At 47.7% G+C, this 17,478-nt stretch overlaps 1 protein-coding gene across 1 annotated transcript in view; it reads left to right on the forward strand.

Moving 5' to 3' along the window:
• The window catches only part of LOC140426644 (LIM homeobox transcription factor 1-alpha-like), a 1,145,411-nt gene that overhangs the window by 868,585 nt on the left and 259,348 nt on the right, over nucleotides 1-17,478 (forward strand). The gene's annotated exons all lie outside the window — the stretch shown is intronic.

Here is a 17,478-nt window from a genome sequence, read left to right on the forward strand (position 1 = left end):
ATGTTCATCAGTGACAGTGTTGTCTCTGATTCTCATGGTGCTGTGTGACAGTGTTGTCTTGATGTTCATGGTGCTGTGTGACAGTGTTGTCTTTGATTCTCATGGTGCCGTGTGACAGTGTTGTCTCTGATTCACATGGTGCTGTGTGACAGTGTTGTCTTTGATTCTCATGGTGCTGTGTGACACTGTTGTCCCTGATTCACATGGTGCTGTGTGGCAGTGTTTGTCTCTGATTCTCATGGTGCTGTGTGAAAGTGTTGTCTCTGATTCTCATGGTGCTGTGTGACAGTGTTGGCTCGATGCTCATGGTGCTGTGCGCCAGTGTTGTCTCTGATTCTCATGGTGCTGTGTGACAGTGTTGTCTCTGATTCTCATGGTGCTATGTGACAGTGTTGTCTCTGATTATCATGGTGCTGTGTGACAGTGTTGTCTCTGATTCTCATGGTGCTATATGATACTGTTTCTCATGCGATTATTGTATCTGATGGTCTTATTCATCTGTGACAGTGGTGTCTCTGATTCTCATGGTGCTGTGTGACACTGTTGTCCCTGATTCACATGGTGCTGTGTGACACTGTTGTCTCTGATTCTCATGGTGCTGTGTGACAGCGTTGTCTCTGATCTCATGGTGCTGTGTGGCAGTGTTTGTCTTTGGCTCTCATGGTGCTATCTGACAGTGTTGTCTCCGATTCAGATGGTGCTCTGTGACAGTGTTGTCTCTGATTCACATGGTGCTGTGTGACAGTGTTGTCTCTGATTCACATGGTGCTGTGTGACAGTGTTGTCTCTGATTCACATGGTGCTCTGTGACAGTGTTGTCTCTGATTCAGATGGTGCTGTGTGACAGTGTTGTCTCTGATTCACATGGTGCTGTGTGACAGTGTTGTCTCTGATTCACATGGTGCTGTGTGACAGTGTTGTCTCTGATTCACGTGGTGCTGTGTAACAGTGCTGTCTCTGATTCCCATGGTGCGAAAGGACACTGTTGTCCATGATATTCATGGTGCTGTCTGACAGTGTAGTCTCTGATTCACTTGGTGCTGTGTGACAGTATTGGCTCTGATTCACATGGTGCTGTCTGACAGTGTTGACTCGATGCTCATGGTGCTGTGTAACAGTGTTGGCTCTGATTTTCGTGGTGCTGTGTGACAGTGTTGTCTCTGATTCTCATGGTGCTGCGTGACAGTGTTGTCTCTGATTCTCATGGTGCTGTGTGACAGTGTTGTCTCTGATTCACATGGTGCTGCGTGACAGTGTTGTCTCTGATTCTCATGGTGCTGCGTGACAGTGTTGTCTCTGATTCTCATGGTGCTGTGTGACAGTGTTGTCTCTGATTCCCGTGGTGCTGTGTGACAGTGTTGTCTCTGATTTTCATGGTGCTGTGTGACAGTGTTGTCTCTGATTCACATGATGCTGTGTGACAGTGTTGTCTCTGAATTCCATGGTGCTATGTGACATTGTTGTCCCTGATTCACATGGTGCTGTGTGACGGTGTTGTCTCTGATTCTCATGGTGCTGTGTGACTGTGTTGTTCCTGATTCTCATTGAGCTGTGTGACAGTGTTGTCTCTGATTCACATGGTGCTGTGTGACACTGTTTTCTCTTATCCTCATGGTGCTGTGTGTCACTGATGTCCCTGATTCACATGGTGCTGTCTGGCAGTGATGTCTCTGATTCTCATGGTGCTGTGTGACAGTGTTGTCTCTGATTCACATGGTGCTGTGTGACAGTGTTGTCTCGATGCTCATGTTGCTATGTGATTGTGTTACAGTGTTGTCACTGACTGTCATGTTGCTGTGTGACACTGTTGTCCCTGATTCTCATGGTGTTATGTGACAGTGTTGTCTCTGATTATCATGGTACTGTGTGAAACTGTTGTCTCTGATTCTCATGGTGCTGTGTGACAGTGTTGTCTCTGATTCTCATGGTACTGTGTGACAGTGTTGTCCCTGACTGTCATGGTGCTGTGTGACAGTGTTGTCTCTGATTATCATGTTGCTGTGTGACAGTGTTGTCCCTGATTCTCATGGTGTTATGTGACAGTGTTGTCACTGACTGTCATGGTGCTGTGTGACAGTGTTGTCTCTGATTATCATGGTGCTGTGTGACAGTGTTGTCTCTGCTTCTCATGGTGCTGTGTGACAGTGTTGTCTCTGATTATCATGGTGCTGTGTGACATTGCGCTCCATGATTCACATGGTGGTGTGTGTCGGTGTTTTCTCTGATTCTCAGGCGATTGTTGCACCTGATTGTCAAGGTGCTGTGTGACAGTGTTGTCTCTGATTGTTGCCCTATTATGTATTTTATTTTCTTTTCTTAATGATTTATTGAGCTGCTCACAGAAAAATTGTCAGGGTGCTGTGTGTGTGTTTTCGCTGATTCTCATGCGATTATTGTATCTGATTGTCATGTTGCTCTGTGACAGTGTTGTCTCTGATTCTCATGGTGCTATATGACACTGTTTCTCATGCGATTATTGTATCTGATGGTCATGTTCATCAGTGACAGTGTTGTCTCTGATTCTCATGGTGCTGTGTGACAGTGTTGTCTTGATGTTCATGGTGCTGTGTGACAGTGTTGTCTTTGATTCTCATGGTGCCGTGTGACAGTGTTGTCTCTGATTCACATGGTGCTGTGTGACAGTGTTGTCTTTGATTCTCATGGTGCTGTGTGACACTGTTGTCCCTGATTCACATGGTGCTGTGTGGCAGTGTTTGTCTCTGATTCTCATGGTGCTGTGTGAAAGTGTTGTCTCTGATTCTCATGGTGCTGTGTGACAGTGTTGGCTCGATGCTCATGGTGCTGTGCGCCAGTGTTGTCTCTGATTCTCATGGTGCTGTGTGACAGTGTTGTCTCTGATTCTCATGGTGCTATGTGACGGTGTTGACACTGATTCACATGGTGCTGTGTGACACTGTTGTCTCTGATTCTCATGGTGCTTTGTGACAGTGTTGTCTCTGATTCTATTGGTGCTGTGTGACAGTATTGTCTCTGATTCACATGGTGCTGTGCACAGTGTTGTCCCTGATTCTCATGGTGCTGTGTGACAGTGTTGTCTCTGATTCTCATGGTGCGGTGTGACAGTGTTGTCTCTGATTCTCATGGTGCTATGTGACGGTGTTGCCCCTCATTCACATGGTGCCCTGTGATAGTGTTGTCTCTGATTCTCATGGTGCTGTGTGACAGTGTTGTCTCGATGCTCCTGGTGCTGTGTGACAGTGTTGTCTCTGATTCTCATGGTGCTGTGTGACAGTGTTGTCTCTGATTCTCATTGTGCTATGTGACAGTGTTGTCTCTGATCTCATGGTGCTATGTGACAGTGTTGCCCCTCATTCACATGGTGCTCTGTGATAGTGTTGTCTCTGATTCTCATGGTGCTGTGTGACAGCGTTGTCACTGACTCTCATGGTGCTCTGTGACAGTGTTATCTCGATGCTCATGGTGCTGAATATAAGTGTTGTCTCTGATTCTCATGGTGCTGTGTGACACTGTTGTCTCTGATTCACATGGTGCTGTGTGACACTATTGTCTCTGATTCTCATGGTGCTATATGATACTGTTTCTCATGCGATTATTGTATCTGATGGTCATGTTCATCTGTGACAGTGTTGTCTCTGATTCTCATGGTGCTGTGTGACACTGTTGTCCCTGATTCACATGGTTCTGTGTGACACTGTTGTCTCTGATTCTCATGGTGCTGTGTGACAGTGTTGTCTCTGATTCTCATGGTGCTCTGTGACAGTGTTGTCTCTGATCTCATGGTGCTGTGTGGCAGTGTTGTCTCTGATTCTCATGGTGCTGGGTCGCAGTGTTGTCTCTAATTCAGATGGTGCTGTGTGCAGTGTTGTCTCTGAATTCCATGGTGCTATGTGACATTGTTGTCCCTGATTCACATGGTGCTGTGTGACAGTGTTGTCTCTGATTCTCATGGTGCTGTGTGACAGTGTTGTTCCTGATTCTCATCGAGCTGTGTGACAGTGTTGCCTCTGTGGTGTTGGGTGCTCTGGTGCACAGATGAGCCAACACAGTTGTATGTGGTACAACTCTATTTTATTATAACTCTTATAATACAGTTCGTTCTGGATACTCTGCACGTGCTGTCTCCCTGAGTGTGTTTGGTAACAGATGTGTCCTGGTTCTCCTCTGCAGCTAATACTGACCACCGGGGGTCGTGTCTGTGCTTTTATATCTTTCTGTCATTGGTTGTGGTGTTGTGTGTTCTGATTTGTCTGTTGGTGTGTCTATCATGATGTGTGTGTTTGAATATCATGACATTCCTTCCTTTTTACAAAGATATGTGCCTACGTGGTTATAAATATAATTGTGTCGTGAGTGCATCGAAGAGTGTGTGTGTGTGTTATGTACAGCGTGTGTATATGACGTAACTATTTACATGGGGCGATGTCGGGTGCGTCACACTAACAAGGTTGTACCATAACAAAACTTGGATGCGAGAGAAAAAAAAAAAAAAAAAAACTTGAACATTGGTCTGGTCAGACGATATCTGGAACAATAAACAACAACAGGTTATAATACAGAAGTGTTTGACTTTTTGAACGTATGAACAGCGTTATAAGTCCAGTCTAATGGGTGACCGCCTCAAGAATGGGCTGGTCCTCAAGCCGGTTCAGCTGTGGAGATTTGGGGTCACGCTGGTTCACCTTGGACTGTTGGAGGTGATGCTGTTGCCGAAGTCTCTACTTTACCATTTGTTGTACTTCGTGCAGTGCTTGGTTTTTTCATTCGTGCAAATATAACATTCAACATCTTTGTTAGTGGTGCCTTGGCTGTGGTTTGGTTCTGGTGGCGATGGAAGGGGCATGATCCGTGGCATCTCCACGAAGTCATCCTTGGGAACCAGTGGAGGATCCGGCGTGTGCGTACGGTTCAGTTGCGAGCGTGGAAGGCGGTGCAAAGCTCGCTGATTGCGCCTACGCACCAATCCATCCGCCCTGCATGCCAGGAACAAGGTGGAGTCTTTTTCTTTTTATGTTTGTGGTGGACGGCATCTTGTAGCCGATGGGTCGTTGCCATCGAAGTAGCACCATCACTAATATCATGCAAGGCGATGACTGTGCCAGATGTGGAAGTTGGCCGAGACCGTGTACGCTGGTTCCGGCCACCTGCTGTGCCGGAAGGGCGACTCCGCAGAGAAACGTCGAAGCATGTCGCCTTGGAGAGAGAATTGTTGCTCGCATCAACGTCTGGCGATGGCGCGAATTGGTGTGTCCATCTTGGACCGCCGGTGCTGGTTGCCACTGCCGACCCAGTGGGACTGCCACGCGATCCATTCCCTGTCGCCGTGGCATCCGCCGTCACCCTGAGCGTGCCATCACCGAGGCCGCGACACCGCCCGTCCGGAGCAAGGTCTGGCGTGCGCGAATCAGAGTCGGCGCTTGGCTGCTCCCCATCTGGAGTCCGGTCTGCCTTCCGTCGATGCTCCCCGTCCGGAGTCCCAACAGGTTCACTGGAGGCAGCCGAGATTCCCTGAAGCTGCACTTCTGGAGTCGGAACATGCAGGAATGCACCAACCAGTGGAGAGGGTCGAGCCATCGAGGGTGGAAGCGGTGCGCTGCCACCGCAGTCGTCAGTGGTCCCACCGTGATCGTCGAGTGCCTCGGTACGCACTAGGCGAGGTCTGTCACCTTGCACCTTTTGCATGGGAAGTGGGATGCTGTTGTCACTCGTCTCACACCCCGTGGATAGATCCTCATTAGCAGCTTGCTGTTCACTAGGGTTGGGTAAATTGTCAGAGTTTTCATCTGGTGGTGCACACCATGTCGGTGGACTGTCATTGTCTTGCCGTTGTCCTTCATTTGGGCTTTTCTTCTTTGGAATTTTAAAACTTCCCCCAGACATTGCAGAACCTTGTTTATTCCCCCCAAATTCTCCCATAGGTATGGTCTCGAATATAGGATCCAATGTTTCTATCGACATTGTACTATTTTCCAAAGAACATTCCGTTTCACTTTTCTTCTCAGGTGCCTCATATGTATCTTTGTCTAATGTACATGCCTTCATGGTCTCTGGGTCTGATTTTGCTGGGACTGGCATGGTCACAGTCTCTCTTTTACTGTTCTCAATTGCCCACATTATACTCCCCATACATAACTGCTTAATCACTGGGGTTAGTGTGGTACAATGGATAATCGGGTCGACCTTATCTGCATCTTCACCATTAGTGGAAAGCACACTTGGTTCACTTGAAACTGCTGTGGGTTTTAAATTCGTTATCTGGCTACTCGATGTCGGTGTCCTCAGGATTCTTGCTCCAATGTTCTGCTCAATAATCAGTGGAGCGTGTATAGGTTCAATGCAATTAATGTTCCCCTCAAGGTTTGAAGAGTCATTACTGACTAACTGCTGGTCTCCGAAGTTGGGATTTTGTGGTGTTGTGTTGAAGGGAGACATTTGTCCCTGCTGTAGATATGATTCAGGTTGTGTTATTTCCATTACCTGAGGATCAATGTCTTGTCCATTTTTTCGATCCGTACTAAAACACTGGCAATTCTCAGTCTGCTCCTTGCAAGTTAAACATTCAATTAATTTCGTTAGCAAATCCTCAGCATCCTTCTGTGGCCGTGCAGCATTATTAATCTCTGTTCGGCTATAATGATCCTGAAGGTCAGCGCATAAACCTTTTTTCTTCGGGCTTGGACGAGGCGATTCCTTTGGCTTGTCTTCAGTTGGGCTTGAACAGTCTTCAGCGCTGTGCCCTTCATTGTAGCATGAGAGACCGTCATGTTCATGCTGCTGTGTAGTGGAGCATGGTAGGCTGTTATAGCCTTCTTGCTGTTCACGTGAGCATGGCAGACTTGCATCGTCTGCCGCTGGTTGGTCAGGAGAGGTTGCTAGACCCTCATGGTCTTGTTCCTGCAAGGACTGCGCTCTGGAGTCTTGCGTTCCTTCCATCGTGGAGTCCGTCCACGAGCTCTCTGTGGAGGCTTGTGACACTGGAGTCACTTCTTGTTCGTGCAAGGACTGCGCTCTGGAGTCTTGCGTTGCTTCTATCGTGGAGGCTGTCCACGAGCTCTCTGTGGAGGCTTGTGACACTGGAGTCACTTCTTGTTCGTGCAAGGACTGCGCTCTGGAGTCTTGCGTTGCTTCTATCGTGGAGGCTGTCCACGAGCTCTCTGTGGAGGCTTGTGACACTGGAGTCACTTCTTGTTCGTGCAAGGACTGCGCTCTGGAGTCTTGCGTTGCCTCTATCGTGGAGGCTGTCCACGAGCTCTCTGTGGAGGCTTGTGACACTGGAGTCACTTCTTGTCCGTGCAAGGACTGCGCTCTGGAGTCTTGCATTTCTGCAATTGTGGAGTCTGTCCACGAGCTTGCTGTGGAAGCTTGTGACACTGGAGTCACTTCTGGTTCATGCGAGGACTGCACTCTGGAGTCTTGCATGTCTTCTTTCATAGAGTCGGGAACGTTGAGCGGGACGTGGACCACGCTCTGTGTGGCAGCAGGGCACTCTCCGTGTGCTTGCACCGCTCCCTGTCTGTTAATGTCAGGCTGCAGCATCATCCGGTACTGATAAGTTGGAACGTCATATCTGCTGGATTGAAGATCCTCAAATCCGAAAAATGAATCCGCATCTGCGTCGGATTCAATGTGGGGGCCGCCAATGTGCAACACGAAAGGTTCGTCCGAGTCATAGTCATAGAGGACCACGGAGCTATCATTGGGCTCGCGAGGTCCGGAAACACTGTAAAGATCGTCATCGAAGTATTCAAGGTCGGAATCATTGGCTTGTGCGTAGGTAACTGCTTGTCGGAGGGTTCTTCGGAGGTCAAATTCATCTCCTGGGTCAATTTGCGGCACTGTGCTGTCATTCCAGGTGAGGGAAGGTTGTTTTACAGCTTTAACAGATTTTTGTTTTTTTGATTTGGGACGTTTCCCTTTTAAATTGGATTTGGGACATTTCCCTTTTAAATTGGTGCAGTCTGGGGCCTCTGACATCCTGACGCTCGGTATGTAGCACGTAGGAAGCGACTGCGCATGCTCAGATCGCTGTTCCTTTACCGATGGCCGTTTTCTTGACTGCGCATGCGCAGCATCTCGCGCATGCGCAAACGAAACTTCCGGTTCTGCGCACTGCTCGCGCAACTGTGCTAGCGTTATACCTTTAGCAAGATGGCCGCCGACCTCGACCCAGCCTTCTCTTAGGCCCGGGATTTTGGCTTCTGGGAATTCGGGCTCCGGGATCCCAGCCACGAGGTGAGTACTGCAGCTTTTCTTACCTTTATTTGCCGATTGGATTGCGTTTTCTTCACAGTACTTGGAGAATTTGTCCAGGACTGCCTGGTAATCGTACCTTTGCTGCCTCCTGAAGAACCTGAACCTTGTGAATATTTCTCTTGCCCTTGCACCGGCGATGGTGAGGAGAAATTCAATTTTTTCGCTATCATCCAGGTCTTGGAGTTCAGCTGCCACCAGGAACAATTCGAACATTTGCCGAAATCGCCGCCAGTTTTCGCGGAGATCGCCGTAGCACTGGAGCGGCTGCGGAACCGGGAGCTCTATCATTTTGCCTGGGCACTGCTGGTTGTCTCTGTACACTGAGGTATGCCGGCAGGTATCGATCCACTCCTGTACCATGTGGTGTTGGGTGCTCTGGTGCACAGATGAGCCAACACAGTTGTATGTGGTACAACTCTATTTTATTATAACTCTTATAATACAGTTCGTTCTGGATACTCTGCACGTGCTGTCTCCCTGAGTGTGATTGGTAACAGATGTGTCCTGGTTCTCCTCTGCAGCTAATACTGACCACCGGGGGTCGTGTCTGTGCTTTTATATCTTTCTGTCATTGGTTGTGGTGTGTGTTCTGATTTGTCTGTTGGTGTGTCTATCATGATGTGTGTGTTTGAATATCATGACAGCCTACATGGTACTGTGTGACACTGTTGTCTCTGATTCTCATGGTGCTGTGTGACAGTGTTGTCTCTGATTCTCATGGTGCTGTGTGACAGTGTTGTCTCTGATTCCCATGGTGCTATATGACACTGTTGTCCCTGATTCACATGGCACTGTGTGACACTGTTGTCTCTGATTCACATGGTGCTGTGTGACAGTGTTGTCTCTGATTCTCATGGTGCTGTGTGACAGTGTTGTCCCTGATTCTCATGGTGCTATGTGACAGTGTTGTCTCTGATTCTCATGGTGCTGTGTGACAGTGTTGTCCCTGATCTCATGGTGCTGTGTGACAGTGTTGTGTCTGATTCACATGGTGCTGTGTGACAGTGTTGTCTCTGATTCTCATGGTGCTCTGTGACAGTGTTGTCCCTGATCTCATGGTGCTGTGTGACAGGGTTGTCTCTGATTCACATGGTGCTGTGTGACAGTGTTGTCTCTGATTCTGAAGGTGCTGTGTGGCAGTGTTGTCTCTGATTCTCATGGTGCTGTGTGACACTGTTGTCTCTGATTCACATGGTGCTGTGTGACTGTGTTGTCTCTGATCTCATGGTGCTGTGTGACGGTGTTGACCCTGATTCACATGGTGCTGTGTGACAGTGTTGTCTCTGATTCTCATGGTGCTCTGTGACAGTGTTGTCACTGATCTCATGGTGCTGTGTGACGGTGTTGACCCTGATTCACATGGTGCTGTGTAACAGTGTTGTCTCTGATTCTCATGGTGCTGTGTGACATTGTTGTCTCTGATTCTCATGGTGCTGTGTGACAGTGTTGTCTCTGATTCTCATGGTGCTGTGTGACAGTGTTGTCCCTGATTCTCATGGTGCTATGTGACAGTGTTGTCTCTGATTCTCATGGTGCTGCGTGACAGTGTTGTCCCTGATTCTCATGGTGCTATGTGACAGTGTTGTCTCTGATTCTCATGGTGCTGTGTGACAGTGTTGTCCCTGATTCTCATGGTGCTATGTGACAGTGTTGTCTCTGATTCTCATGGTGCTGTGTGACAGTGTTGTCCCTGATTCTCATGGTGCTATGTGACAGTGTTGTCTCTGATTCTCATGGTGCTGTGTGACAGTGTTGTCCCTGATTCTCATGGTGCTGTGTGACATTGTTGTCTCTGATTCTCATGGTGCTATGTGACAGTGTTGTCTCTGATTCTCATGGTGCTGTGTGACAGTGTTGTCTCTGATTCTCATGGTGCTGTGTGACATTGTTGTCTCTGATTCACGTGGTGCTGTGTAACAGTGCTGTCTCTGATTCCCATGGTGCGAAATGACACTGTTGTCCATGATTTTCATGGTGCTGTCTGACAGTGTTGTCTCTGATTCACATGGTGCTGTGTGACAGTATTGGCTCTGATTCACATGGTGCTGTCTGACGGTGTTGTCTCGATGCTCATGGTGCTGTGTAACAGTGTTGTCTCTGATTTTCATGGTGCTGTGTGACAGTGTTGTCTCTGATTTTCTTGGTCCTGTGTGACAGTCTTGTCTCTGATTCACATGGTGCTGTGTGACAGTGTTGTCTCTGATTCCCATGGTGCTGTGTGACAGTGTAGTTCCTGATTCCCATGGTGATGTCTGATAATGATGCCTCTGTTTCTCATGGTGCTGTGTGACAGTGTTGTCTCTGATCTCATGGTGCTGTGTGACAGTGTTGTCTCTGATTCTCATGGTGTGTGAGAGCTTTTTTTCTGATTCTCATTGTGCTGTGTGACAGTGTTGTCTCTGATCTCATGGTGCTGTGTGACAGTGTTGTCACAATGCTCATGGTGCTGTGTGACAGTGTTGTCTCTGATTCACATGGTGCTGTGCGACAGTGTTGTCACAATGCTCATGGTGCTGTGTGACAGTGTTGTCTCTGATCTCATGGTGCTGTGTGACAGTGTTGTCTCTGATTCTCACGGTGCTGTGTGACAGTGTTGTCTCTGATTCACATGTGGCTGTGCGACAGTGTTGTCACAATGCTCATGGTGCTGTGTGACAGTGTTGTCACTGATTCTCATGGTGCTGTGTGACAGTGTTGTCTCTGATTCACATGGTGCTGTGCGACAGTGTTGTCTATGATTCGCATGGTGCTGTGTGACAGTGTTGTCTCTGATTCTCATGGTGCTATATGACACTGTTGTCCCTGATTCTCATGGTGCTGCATGACAGTGTTGTCTATGATTCGCATGGTGCTGTATGACAGTGTTGTCCCTGATTCTCATGGTGCTGTGTGACAGTGTTGTCTCGAGGCTCATGGTGCTATGTGACAGTGTTGTCTCTGATTCTCATGGTGCTATATTACACTGTTGTCCCTGATTCTCATGGTGCTGCACGACAGTGTTGTCTCTGATTCTCATGGTGCTGTGTGCCAGTGTTGTCTCTGATTCTCATGGTGCTGTGCCACAGACTTGTCTCTGAATCTCATGGTGCTGTGTGACAGTGTTGTTCCTGATTCTCATCGAGCTGTGTGACAGCGTAGTTCCTGATTCCCATGGTGATGTCTGATAATGATGCTTCTGTTTCTCATGGTGCTGTGTGACAGTGTTTTCTGTGATTCTCATGGTGTGTGACAGCGTTTTTTCTGATTCTCATGGTGCTGTGTGACAGTGTTGTCTCTGATCTCATGGTGCTGTGTGACAGTGTTGTCTCTGGTTCTCATGGTGTGTGAGAGCTTTTTTTCTGATTCACATGGTGCTGTCTGACAGTGTTGTCTCGATGCTCATGGTGCTGTGTGACAGTCTTGTCTCTGATTCACATGGTGCTGTGTGACAGTGTTGTCTCTGATTCCCATGGTGCTGTGTGACAGTGTTGTCTCTGATTCTCATGGTGCTGTGTGACAGTGTTGCCTCTGATTCCCATGGTGGTATATGACACATTTGTCCCTGATTCACAGGGTACTGTGTGACACTGTTGTCTCTGATTCTCATGGTGCTGTGTGACAGTGTTGTCTCTGATTCTCATGGTGCTGTGTGACAGTGTTGTCTCTGATTCTCATGGTGCTGTGTGACAGTGTTGTCTCTGATTCTCATGGTGCTGTGTGACAGTGTTGTCTCTGATTCTGAAGGTGCTGTGTGGCAGTGTTGTCTCTAATTCTCATGGTGCTGTGTGACAGTGTTGTCACTGATCTCATGGTGCTGTGTGACAGTGTTGTCCCTGATTCTCCTGGTGCTGTGTGACAGTGTTGTCTCTTATCCTCATGGTGCTGTGTGACACTGTTGTCCCTGATTCACATGGTGCTGTGTGGCCCTGTTGTCTCTGATTCTCCTGGTGCTGTGTGACAGTGTTGTCTCTGATTCTCATGGTGCTGTGTGACAGTGTTGTCTCTGATTCTCATGGTGCTGTGTGACAGAGTTGTCTCTGATTCTCATGGTGCTGTGTGACAGTGTTGGCTCGATGCTCATGGTGCTGTGTGACAGTGTTGTCTCTGATTCTCAAGGAGCTGTGTGGCAGTGTTGTCTCTGATTCTCATGGTGCTGTGTGACAGTGTTGTCACAATGCTCATGGTGCTGTGTGACAGTGTTGTCTCTGATTCTCACGGTGCTGTGTGACAGTGTTGTCTCTGATTCTCATGGTGCTGTGTGACAGTGTTGGCTCGATGCTCATGGTGCTGTGTGACAGTGTTGTCTCTGATTCTCAAGGAGCTGTGTGGCAGTGTTGTCTCTGATTCTCATGGTGCTGTGTGACAGTGTTGTCACAATGCTCATGGTGCTGTGTGACAGTGTTGTCTCTGATTCTCACGGTGCTGTGTGACAGTGTTGTCTCTGATTCTCATGGTGCAGTGTGACAGTGTTGTCTCTGATTCACATGTGGCTGTGCGACAGTGTTGTCACAATGCTCATGGTGCTGTGTGACAGTGTTGTCACTGATTCTCATGGTGCTGTGTGACAGTGTTGTCTCTGATTCACATGGTGCTGTGCGACAGTGTTGTCTATGATTCGCATGGTGCTGTGTGACAGTGTTATCTCTGATTCACATGTTGCTGTGTGACAGTGTTGTCTCTGATTCACAAGGTGCTGTGTGACAGTGTTGGCTCGATGCTCATGGTGCTGTGTGACAGGGATGTCTCTGATTCACATGTTGCTGTGTGACAGTGTTGTCTCTGATTCTATTGGTGCTGTGATACAGTATTGCCTCTGATTCACATGGTGCTGTATGACAGTGTTGTCCCTGATTCTCATGGTGCTGTGTGACAGTGTTGTCTCTGATCTCATGGTGCTGTGTGACAGTGTTGTCTCTGATTCTCACGGTGCTGTGTGACAGTGTTGTCTCTGATTCACATGTGGCTGTGCGACAGTGTTGTCACAATGCTCATGGTGCTGTGTGACAGTGTTGTCACTGATTCTCATGGTGCTTTGTGACAGTGTTGTCTCTGATTCACATGGTGCTGTGCGACAGTGTTGTCTATGATTCGCATGGTGCTGTGTGACAGTGTTGTCTCTGATTCTCATGGTGCTATATGACACTGTTGTCTCTTATCCTCATGGTGCTGTGTGAAACTGTTGTCCCTGATTCACATGGTGCTGTGTGGCAGGGTCGTCTCTGATTCACATGGTGCTGTGTGACAGTGTTGGCTCGATGCTCATGGTGCTGTGTGACAGTGTTGTCTCTGATTCTCATGGTGCGGTGTGACAGTGTTGTCTCTGATTCTCATGGTGCTATGAGATGGTGTTGCCCCTCATTCACATGGTGCTCTGTGATAGTGTTGTCTCTGATTCTCATGGTGCTGTGTGACAGAGTTGTCTCGATGCTCCTGGTGCTGTGTGACAGTGTTGTCTCTGATTCTCATGGTGCTGTGTGACAGTGTTGTCTCTGATTCTCATGGTGCTGTGTGACAGCGTTGTCACTGACTCTCATGGTGCTATGTGATGGTGTTGCCCCTCATTCACATGGTGCTCTGTGATAGTGTTGTCTCTGATTCTCATGGTGCTGTGTGACAGTGTTGTCTCGGTGCCCCTGGTGCTGTGTGACAGTGTTGTCTCTGATTCTCATGGTGCTGTGTGACAGTGTTGTCTCTGATTCTCATTGTGCTGTGTTACAGTGTTGTCTCTGATTCACATGGTGCTCTGTTATAGTGTTGTCTCTGATTCTCATGGTGCTGTGTGACAGCGTTGTCACTGATTCTCAAGGTGCTCTGTGACAGTGTTGTCTCGATGCTCATGGTGCTGTGTGACAGTGTTGTCTCTGATTCTCATGATGATACATGACACTGTTGTCCCTGATTCTCATGGTGCTGTATGACAGTGTTGTCTCTGATTCTCATGGTGCTGTATGACAGTGTTGTCTCTGATTCTCATGGTGCTATATGATACTGTTTCTCATGCGATTATTGTATCTGATGGTCTTATTCATCTGTGACAGTGGTGTCTCTGATTCTCATGGTGCTGTGTGACACTGTTGTCCCTGATTCACATGGTGCTGTGTGACACTGTTGTCTCTGATTCTCATGGTGCTGTGTGACAGCGTTGTCTCTGATCTCATGGTGCTGTGTGGCAGTGTTTGTCTTTGGCTCTCATGGTGCTATCTGACAGTGTTGTCTCCGATTCAGATGGTGCTCTGTGACAGTGTTGTCTCTGATTCACATGGTGCTGTGTGACAGTGTTGTCTCTGATTCACATGGTGCTGTGTGACAGTGTTGTCTCTGATTCACATGGTGCTCTGTGACAGTGTTGTCTCTGATTCAGATGGTGCTGTGTGACAGTGTTGTCTCTGATTCACATGGTGCTGTGTGACAGTGTTGTCTCTGATTCACATGGTGCTGTGTGACAGTGTTGTCTCTGATTCACGTGGTGCTGTGTAACAGTGCTGTCTCTGATTCCCATGGTGCGAAAGGACACTGTTGTCCATGATATTCATGGTGCTGTCTGACAGTGTAGTCTCTGATTCACTTGGTGCTGTGTGACAGTATTGGCTCTGATTCACATGGTGCTGTCTGACAGTGTTGACTCGATGCTCATGGTGCTGTGTAACAGTGTTGTCTCTGATTTTCGTGGTGCTGTGTGACAGTGTTGTCTCTGATTCTCATGGTGCTGCGTGACAGTGTTGTCTCTGATTCTCATGGTGCTGTGTGACAGTGTTGTCTCTGATTCACATGGTGCTGCGTGACAGTGTTGTCTCTGATTCTCATGGTGCTGCGTGACAGTGTTGTCTCTGATTCTCATGGTGCTGTGTGACAGTGTTGTCTCTGATTCCCGTGGTGCTGTTTGACAGTGTTGTCTCTGATTTTCATGGTGCTGTGTGACAGTGTTGTCTCTGATTCACATGATGCTGTGTGACAGTGTTGTCTCTGAATTCCATGGTGCTATGTGACATTGTTGTCCCTGATTCACATGGTGCTGTGTGACGGTGTTGTCTCTGATTCTCATGGTGCTGTGTGACTGTGTTGTTCCTGATTCTCATTGAGCTGTGTGACAGTGTTGTCTCTGATTCACATGGTGCTGTGTGACACTGTTTTCTCTTATCCTCATGGTGCTGTGTGTCACTGATGTCCCTGATTCACATGGTGCTGTCTGGCAGTGATGTCTCTGATTCTCATGGTGCTGTGTGACAGTGTTGTCTCTGATTCACATGGTGCTGTGTGACAGTGTTGTCTCGATGCTCATGTTGCTATGTGATTGTGTTACAGTGTTGTCACTGACTGTCATGTTGCTGTGTGACACTGTTGTCCCTGATTCTCATGGTGTTATGTGACAGTGTTGTCTCTGATTATCATGGTACTGTGTGAAACTGTTGTCTCTGATTCTCATGGTGCTGTGTGACAGTGTTGTCTCTGATTCTCATGGTACTGTGTGACAGTGTTGTCCCTGACTGTCATGGTGCTGTGTGACAGTGTTGTCTCTGATTATCATGTTGCTGTGTGACAGTGTTGTCCCTGATTCTCATGGTGTTATGTGACAGTGTTGTCACTGACTGTCATGGTGCTGTGTGACAGTGTTGTCTCTGATTATCATGGTGCTGTGTGACAGTGTTGTCTCTGCTTCTCATGGTGCTGTGTGACATTGTTGTCTCTGATTATCATGGTGCTGTGTGACATTGCGCTCCATGATTCACATGGTGGTGTGTGTCGGTGTTTTCTCTGATTCTCAGGCGATTGTTGCACCTGATTGTCAAGGTGCTGTGTGACAGTGTTGTCTCTGATTGTTGCCCTATTATGTATTTTATTTTCTTTTCTTAATGATTTATTGAGCTGCTCACAGAAAAATTGTCAGGGTGCTGTGTGTGTGTTTTCGCTGATTCTCATGCGATTATTGTATCTGATTGTCATGTTGCTCTGTGACAGTGTTGTCTCTGATTCTCATGGTGCTATATGACACTGTTTCTCATGCGATTATTGTATCTGATGGTCATGTTCATCAGTGACAGTGTTGTCTCTGATTCTCATGGTGCTGTGTGACAGTGTTGTCTTGATGTTCATGGTGCTGTGTGACAGTGTTGTCTTTGATTCTCATGGTGCCGTGTGACAGTGTTGTCTCTGATTCACATGGTGCTGTGTGACAATGTTGTCTTTGATTCTCATGGTGCTGTGTGACACTGTTGTCCCTGATTCACATGGTGCTGTGTGGCAGTGTTTGTCTCTGATTCTCATGGTGCTGTGTGAAAGTGTTGTCTCTGATTCTCATGGTGCTGTGTGACAGTGTTGTCTCGATGCTCATGGTGCTGTGCGCCAGTGTTGTCTCTGATTCTCATGGTGCTGTGTGACAGTGTTGTCTCTGATTCTCATGGTGCTATGTGACGGTGTTGACCCTGATTCACATGGTGCTGTGTGACACTGTTGTCTCTGATTCTCATGGTGCTTTGTGACAGTGTTGTCTCTGATTCTATTGGTGCTGTGTGACAGTATTGTCTCTGATTCACATGGTGCTGTGCACAGTGTTGTCCCTGATTCTCATGGTGCTGTGTGACAGTGTTGTCTCTGATTCTCATGGTGCGGTGTGACAGTGTTGTCTCTGATTCTCATGGTGCTATGTGACGGTGTTGCCCCTCATTCACATGGTGCCCTGTGATAGTGTTGTCTCTGATTCTCATGGTGCTGTGTGACAGTGTTGTCTCGATGCTCCTGGTGCTGTGTGACAGTGTTGTCTCTGATTCTCATGGTGCTGTGTGACAGTGTTGTCTCTGATTCTCATTGTGCTATGTGACAGTGTTGTCTCTGATCTCATGGTGCTATGTGACAGTGTTGCCCCTCATTCACATGGTGCTCTGTGATAGTGTTGTCTCTGATTCTCATGGTGCTGTGTGACAGCGTTGTCACTGACTCTCATGGTGCTCTGTGACAGTGTTATCTCGATGCTCATGGTGCTGAATATAAGTGTTGTCTCTGATTCTCATGGTGCTGTGTGACACTGTTGTCTCTGATTCACATGGTGCTGTGTGACACGATTGTCTCTGATTCTCATGGTGCTATATGATACTGTTTCTCATGCGATTATTGTATCTGATGGTCATGTTCATCTGTGACAGTGTTGTCTCTGATTCTCATGGTGCTGTGTGACACTGTTGTCCCTGATTCACATGGTTCTGTGTGACACTGTTGTCTCTGATTCTCATGGTGCTGTGTGACAGTGTTGTCTCTGATTCTCATGGTGCTCTG

The sequence above is a fragment of the Scyliorhinus torazame genome, chromosome 7 (assembly GCF_047496885.1).
Source record: "Scyliorhinus torazame isolate Kashiwa2021f chromosome 7, sScyTor2.1, whole genome shotgun sequence".
In the NCBI taxonomy this organism is placed as follows: Eukaryota; Metazoa; Chordata; class Chondrichthyes; order Carcharhiniformes; family Scyliorhinidae; genus Scyliorhinus; species Scyliorhinus torazame.